This window comes from Peromyscus leucopus, chromosome 5 (assembly GCF_004664715.2).
Source record: "Peromyscus leucopus breed LL Stock chromosome 5, UCI_PerLeu_2.1, whole genome shotgun sequence".
In the NCBI taxonomy this organism is placed as follows: domain Eukaryota; kingdom Metazoa; phylum Chordata; class Mammalia; order Rodentia; family Cricetidae; genus Peromyscus; species Peromyscus leucopus.
In genome coordinates this window covers 50,026,506-50,034,709 of record NC_051067.1, presented here as the reverse complement: position 1 = coordinate 50,034,709, position 8,204 = coordinate 50,026,506, and the positions used below count along the sequence as shown (strand labels likewise).

Below are 8,204 nucleotides of genomic sequence, written 5' to 3'. Positions count from 1 at the left end.
AATGTGGTGGGAACACTCCTGCAAATCCTAGCCACAGTAATTCCTTTTTGCTGCAAGCTGCCATTTAATTGTTGTTCTTGCCAGACAGAAGCAAAGAAAGTCATTCCTTGCATAGCTGGACAGTATTCTATGAGAGTACTGGAATTCCTAATAAGAACAAGAACAAAATATGCATGTGTATGAATTTCTTAAGCCCTGCTTTGTGCTACCTTGTGTTATTTGAACTTGAAATCTCGTCTCCCTATGGCTTTAAAACTCAGTAGTGACCTGAACTCAGGCCATATCTATTCTGCTGTAGGCTTGGAACCATATACAGTAGGAGATGAGCAGGTGAGAGTTTGACAGTTTCAGGAAAATGTAGTTCTTTGTAGCCATTCATCTCTCTGAAGCCAACTCTAATAAACTAATTCTGCTCATCAAGTTAAACCTGAATGAGTCATTATTTGGGTTATTGGTATAAATCCAAGCTGCGGACAACTATTAATTTTATATCTAACTAAAAGTCATGCAATTTTAAAAAAATGACTAAAACTGACAAAGTACACATCTCAGTGTCTGATAAGACTGGTAATGACCGAAGAAAGCTCGTGCTAAGATCCTTGGTTCAAGGGACAAAAGATGGGAAGGTAAATGGAGCTCTTTGAAGCTCTGGTTTGTACCCTACACTTGATCTTAGCCAAAAGGCCGAGAAGCGATGGTGGTTTGTACCCTAATGAGTGTGGTAGAGACTTTCTCAGCTCTTGGGGGTGTTAGCTAAGGGGTGGGGGTAACCTATGTTCCCATATATTCAACAACTACCAAAGCCATGTCAAACCAGAAAGTGGTTTTCAAGTTTGTTGTCTCAAGTACAAGAATAGCAATAAAACATGGACAAGGAGTGAGCAGAGAGAATGAGCACTAAGGAAAAGTGAGAAGTCCCTAGAGTTGGAAGGGCCCCCAAAAAAGGAATACCAATGTCCACCCTGCCCAGTGACTTTTTATAGGTCTTACGGAGTGAACTGAAAGAAGACGGAGATAATCTTTATATGGATTGGTCATTTTTGAGCACAGTGTAGGCTGAGCCAGTAAGAAGTCCACATATCCTATGTATACTCCTTCCCAAACAAAAGAAGTGGGCATCCAACCAGCAGAAGGGCCATGTGTGCTGTGACTAGTTCACAATCCATCATAGGCCCTGCCTTCCTGCCTAGGGAAACTTTAACTCCTGTCTTATGGATACCAGTTCACTCCTTGCTGCTGATCTTCCAAGATGTCTATAAATTGGTGGTTTTGGTTGATTTCAAAAGGCTAAACGGAGTCTAGAATTTTCTAACTCTACCTGGTGGTTATATCTGCTCCATTCAAGGTCATTACTAAAACCTGCTGAGATATATCACCAGGCTTGGAGCAAATCTCAAAGGGAGACAGTGTGAGCTTCAGTTTCAAAAATGTGTCCATCAACATGTTTGTCTTGGCAACACTGCTGCTGAGAGCTTAAATGACTCACCAATGGGAGCAGCTGGCTTTACTGCAAGGTGATTATCCTAAACCATTCAGTCAAAATAAGTGCTGGCAACACTCCTCTACTGGACTGTTACACAACTCACAGTTGCTTGTTCGTTTGCGGAGTTGAAAGAAATGATGGCTCACTCTTTTAATAAGATGCTAGAAGATGGTCCTAAATGATTGACTCTGCCACCACTGCTGCCACCTCTGATGATGTAACTCATGGCAAGCATACCCATGGTGAAGCTTCTCTATCTTCTTCTATGTCAATTGCTCCTCATGCCATAGAAGAGCAAATGTTATAAATAACATCAAAACAGCAAGAAAGAAATCTTCTGGAACTTATAAGATCACCAAGACTTCCCAGAAATCTCAGAGAGCTAAATGAACACTTTCCCTAACACCCTAGTCTTAACCCATTCTCAGAGACCATCTCCATCAGTCATGTTAGTTTAGTAGTTGAATTACTGATCACTAGTAACAGTACAACATCATTTGTGTTTTCTTTCTAAAAAAAAAAAGGAGAATGCTTTGAAGGACTGATCGTTTGGCTGCATGTGTGTAGTAGGTTATACATTGTGATGGATAAAGCATAGAATTTGCCTAGTCCCTGTCCTGTCTGGGATATAAAATATGCATTCATTTGCAATGTTAATGTTGCTTATTACCCACCTGATAGTTCCTTACCCTCCTTCTCGGTTATGAGAACAAACAGTGTAGTTTCTTGAAGACACAGCATTGCTCTTCAAACACCGGGCTTATGGCTGTAGTTAGTGGAAAGGTAAAAATTTCATACCTAACTAAAGAAAAAAGATATTGTGGAAGGGAGTGGCTGAGATCTATGGCCATAATAAATCTATCCATGAAAAAGAAAGTCATGATGGTTTCACTGTTGCCTCTTGTGCTGGCTAGCCCTAACTATCAAGTTGACACATCTAGAAGCACCTGGTGAAAGAGTCTCAGTTGATGGATTGCCAAGACCGAGTTAACCTGTGGGCATATCTGCAGGAAATTATCTTGATTATGTATGAACTGAGGTAGGAAGATCTATCCACTGTGAGTAGCACCCTCCCATAGGCAGAAGACCCTGAACTCTGGAAGTGAAGAGTGATCTGTGTACAAGCAGGCATAAACCCATTCTCTCTCTGCTCTTGACTGGATGCACTCTGACTGGCTGCTTCGAGTTCCTGCCCCTTCGACTGACCTGAGACTGAGAGCCAAATGAACTCTTTCTCCTGGAAGCTGTTTTTCTTGAGGTACTTTATCATAGCAAAAAGGAAATGACACTAAGAGGAAATGATACCAGAATAATTTAAATAATTAAATAATATTTTAGTCCCCACAACCTTAGGGGGTATATATTATCACTTCCCCCCACTGTTCATAAACACACATTACTCCAGGCTTGTATGTGTTCTAGTTTGTTTCCTCTGTAATCTTCAGCAGAGTTAGTTTATTTCTTGGCACATGCATTAGTTCTGCCTCCCACCAAAACTTCAAAACATTAAACTTCATGAATATAGAACTGTGCTTCTATTAAATCCCTCACCTATCAATTAATAATAGCTTTAGTAAAAAATGTGAAATTCATCAGTCAATAAATTGATCATCCTTCTGCTCTCTAGTTCATAATGTTTGGGACTGGGATATCAATAATTAACTGAAATCTGTGTTAGTAAACTGGATAAATTGATGCAAAGGTCTTGCTGGTGGATGCCCAGTAGTGTCTGGACTAGGTGCAGCTTTAAGGTGTGTCATTTTTTTACTAGTCAAAAGCAGATGAGGAAGATTTATTCAAGGTGTCCACACTGCGAAGAGAGACAAAAAGATACAGTGACACCCATCCCCAAGTCCATCTTTGTGTCCTAACATGAGAGTAGGACTTTAGAAAAACAAGAGGTATACATAAAACTAAGTAGTCGGGCCAAGGCATGGTCCATGCCCACCACTGTCACAACTCCAACTGTCTCCTGCAAGGTCATCAAACAAGTTGAAAATCTTTCTCTGAGTAAAGTCCCTCCTTTAGTTTCCCCCAGCTCTTCAGGTAGCCCTGAGGAAAGTTGAGTTTCGTTAGGTCCACTGTTTCAATAGTCTGATAGCCTCTTCAGAATACCTTCCTTCTGGGCAGTCAGTTACATTTCCATTCTCTCCAATTTCCATACATTTTATACATTATCTTCAATTGTAGTAAGTTCAATGAAAGTTGAAACATTTAAAAGCACGAATGGTATGTAATAACTGAATTAACTTTACCCCAGTATTTATTTCCTCATTAAATTCTTCAGGCTAGTGGCAAGTCATTTATTTTTCCTTCGTGGCCAAGAATAAAACTTCAAAGGCATCCTAAGTCTAACTCCCTCTTTGAACTTTTAGAGATGCTTCTTCACAGTCATGAGGTCTCAGAGTCAAGGAACTTCTCCTTCCCCCTGTTTCCTCCCTCATTCCTCAGGAGGACTGGCTTCTACTCAGACCTCTTCATTCTCCAAGGCCAGAACGGTCCTTCAGCCTTGTTTTGCTGCTAAGAGAACTTGATAGAAAACACTAGGCGTCCAGAGCAGAAAACCTGATACTCACAGGTTTGCAAATAACTCAATGCTGGGATGCTTTTGTAATGGGCTAGGAGAAAGACAACCCTGGTAGACAGGCAGGCAAGGGAAAGAGACAGACTCAATGTAGATTAATGTGCTTTTCTCTTAACAGTCAAGATGCCTGGCTTCAGCATTCTTCTCCCTAAGACAAAGACTTGGTAGGCTTCTTTATTTTACATTAGGTGATCTTTCAGCAGGATTTTCAAATCTCCTCTGTGGTGGAAACTAATGAGCTTCCTGTCTTTGTCTGGATTATCTGATCCCCATCCTATAACCCAAACCAGCCAATTCACAGGGAGAGAGAGAACTCATCCCATCCCCAAGCATATAAAAGCTGCCATATTCATGACTGACTTACCTCCTAGGTCCTCTTTCTACAGCTGGAGACTGTCTCTTGGCCTGCTTTGCTATATGTGTTTTGCTGTAAGTGTGTTCAATAAGATGTGGCTGAGTGCTGAGACCTTGCTATTCCAGCTATTGTCTTCCAAAGAATCCATTCCTGCAACCTTAGACATCATCCCAACAGCATGCATCATTTGCATTCTGAAAAGTTTGTAGAAATGAGCATTGTTGCATTCATTACTTCCTCTCATTGCTATGACAGCATACCTGATGAAAGAAACTTGAGTTTCTTTTGCCTCACTGTTTGAGGGATCACAGCAAGAAAGTCACAGCAGCAGGGGCATGAGGCAGCTGGTCACATTGTATCTACTGCCAGGAAGCAAAGAGAATCCTGGTACTTAGCTCACTTTCTCCTTTTATTCAGCAAGCCCACCCCACCCCCCAGCCCATGGGATGATGTCACCCAAATTCAGTGTGGACCTTCCCACTTCAGTTAAACCTCTCTGGAAATGTACACACACACACACACACACACACACACACACACACACACACACACAGGTTTGTAAACTAGGTGATCCTAAAGCCTGTGCAGTTAATCTCTGAGCTTGAGCTGACAACAAGCCTGACCACCATGATCACCACCACAGTGCTTCTTTTATTTCTGTACCCTAAATTTCTAACAAAGGCAAATTCAGTACTCCTCAGTGATCCTTCAAGATTCATAGTCTGCCTAAATAGCTCTCTCATGTAACATATCTGCTAATGGCTCAGCTTCCTGGTTATTGAATACACTCAACCTCAGACATTGGTATTTCCAGACATTTTCTGGTCTTGGAATCAATCCATCTAAATCAGTGGTTCTCAAGCTTCCTAATGCTGTAACCCTTTAATATGGTGACCCCAGCCATAAAATTATTTCATTGCTACTTTGTAACTTTAATTTTGCTGCTGTTATGAATTGTAATGTAAATATCTGGTATACAGGATATCTGCTATGAGAATCCAGTGGGGGTCATGACCCACAGGTTAAGAACTGCTGGTCTAGAGGAAAGAAATGATCTTTGACCAACTAGTACAATACTAATGCTAGATGTTCAGCTGACCACATAAAAACTAGACAAGTTAATGTTTGTTTTCTGTAGTAGGAAAACCGATTTCTTCCTTGAATCTAATAAAGATAAATGGCGTCTCTTGGCTGGTGCATATCTCAGTGGCAGCTTCATAGAGCGGGAATGCTTTTCCCTGCCCAGCTTGCAGAGGAGACTTTGTTCCCTGGGCAGTCTTTCCCGTCACTGAGGACTCACCCTACATAGGCTGATTAAGGTTGAGCCGAACCGATTCCAGCTGAATTTATTTCCATTGTAGCACTTAACAATACCTTCAAATTATCTCCATCCTCCATACTCCTTCCCCCATAGGATTTGCAGAAGAAGAGAAATGGCAGAGTAGCAAATGCAAAAACACTGTACTGAGAAGTGTTTGCCGGCTTCAAACTTCTCCGTAGCAACACTTGCTGAGACATGCCAGCCGTTAATAAAAAACAATTCGGCATCCATGGGCTTCATTAACTTCTTTCTGGCAAATATCTTACATCTTTGTAAAAATGGAAAATTGCATTTCTTAGTTTGAAGGGAAGGCTACTCCCTTGATAGAATAACTGGAACTGACTCCTTCAATTAACACACTTGATTAATAATACTCCATCTCTGATTCTGTTCAGGTGATTAATGCAAATACCAATGTACATTCAACTCGAGCACAGCTGATTATATGCCACTAGTAAAAAGAGATATAGAAGACATTCAAAGTCTAAAATTATTTAATACATTTATGATAAAATTTTTATCTTTTGTTTCTTTTTCAAAGAACCCCAGTATAATTCAATTACATTTTGCCTGATGAAATGCCATCTTTAGTCAACTTAAAATGTAATGGTCAGTGGTTGGCAAGATATCTCAGCTGTTACCCAGACTGAGGACCTGAATTGTAGTCCTGAGACCTACATGCTGGATGGAGACAGCTGACTTGGCAGTTTGTCCTCTAACCTCTGTATGTGTCCCCTGGAACCCATCCACAAGCATACACACAGTAAATACATTTAGTTATTTAAATTTTGAAATAATGAAATTTGTTTATATGTATCCTGAATTCATGTTAATCCTGAAACGGTATTTTTGGTTTGTTTATTCATTTGTTTTAGTCAAAGAGATCATAATGACCATGCACATGGGCATATTAAAGCAGTTGATATTTTTCATGAGTGAATTCACTCAAGAAAAGAAGTTGTACTGATTTTTGAATTATTACCACAAATGATGCCTTGTTTACTTTGGGGGAATAAATGCCTAACTGAAGAATTGAGTGTCTTCAGTAGTAAAGACAAAGGACTGACTATTGATATTACTGTGGATCTGAGATTTGGGTGTTATAAAATAAAAGGAGAGACCTTTTATTTTGTGTGGTCTCCTAGCAACCACATTTGGTTTGGGGAGCTGTTGATTTGAGATCTGAGGATTTCTAATAAAATATTCAAAACTTTGCATGTAAACTGGCTAATACTTTATTATTTTAAGGCCTCCACTTATCTTTCATTGTATTTACTGAGTCTGGATTTTATGTAGCATTAATAAAATGCAAATCAAAACAACTTTGAGATTCTGTCTTACCCCAGTCAAAATGGCAATTGCAAATAGCAACAAAACAACAATCAAATGCTGGCGGGGGTGGGAAAAAAGGAACCCTCATTCACTGTTGGGGGACAGCAAACTGTAGCCACTACAGAAATCAGCATGGGAATTCTCAAAATGGCAAAAATAAATCTACCATAACCAAGTTATACCATTCCTTAGCATATGTCCAAAGAACCTGACATCTTAATCAACAGATAACTTATGCTCAGCCATGGTCACTGCTGCTCTATTAATAATAGCTAGGAAATGGAAACAACCTACATATCTTTCACCTGAACCAATGGACAGATGATGAAAATGTTGTGCATAGACACTATGGAATACTATACAGATTTAAAAAATATAAAATCATGAACTTTGCAGGTAAATGGATGGAACTAGGAAGTAATCATATTTAGTCAGGTAACCTAGACTCAGAAAGACACATGGCAAATGTACTTTATCATTGAAGGCTCCTAGCTTCAAAGCTTCAGATGTGACTATACATCCTAGAGTCAATGAGGAAAGTAAAAAGGGACTGTAGCCAGGGTAGGTGAGTGGGTGAGCAATGAAGGGATAGCAGAGTACAAACGGTCTGATCATGGAAATGGGACTCTAATTAGGGAGGGGGAGAGAAAAAACACAGAAGGAGGAGGATAAAATCACAGTAAGGCTGTTTGAAAGGTCATAAGGAATCATACTATTAACTATTTATCTAAAATACAATACAAGTCTGTATAATACATAGTTTAAACAAAATTTTCTGATCTGGGCTGACTATTCTCCCTCCATGAGCCAAAGACCACCTAATAAAATCCCCAACACCAGGCATGAGAATCCCTCTTTGGATTTATTGGTCAGGTTATCCAACAGACTCTCAAGGCATACAATCTTGCTCTTGCCTTTGGTTGGTTCCCAGGTGGAAGGTAAGTCCTTAATGCTGAAGATAGCATGCACTATGGACCCAGAGGCCCCTCAGCTGTAACTGACGTGAGTGCCTCCTTCCTGAGGACTAGCTTTCATGGTACACAGCTACATAACACCTATAAACCACAATAACTAGCATAGCAAGGTAATCCTAAGGGTAGAGTAGTGGCACACATACCTTGTAGGTTAA

The 8,204-nt window shown here is 40.1% G+C and overlaps 1 pseudogene; it reads right to left on the bottom strand.

Moving 5' to 3' along the window:
* Nucleotides 1-481: 481 nt before the first annotated feature.
* Nucleotides 482-696, bottom strand: LOC114685919 (annotated as a pseudogene).
* Nucleotides 697-8,204: the final 7,508 nt, after the last annotated feature.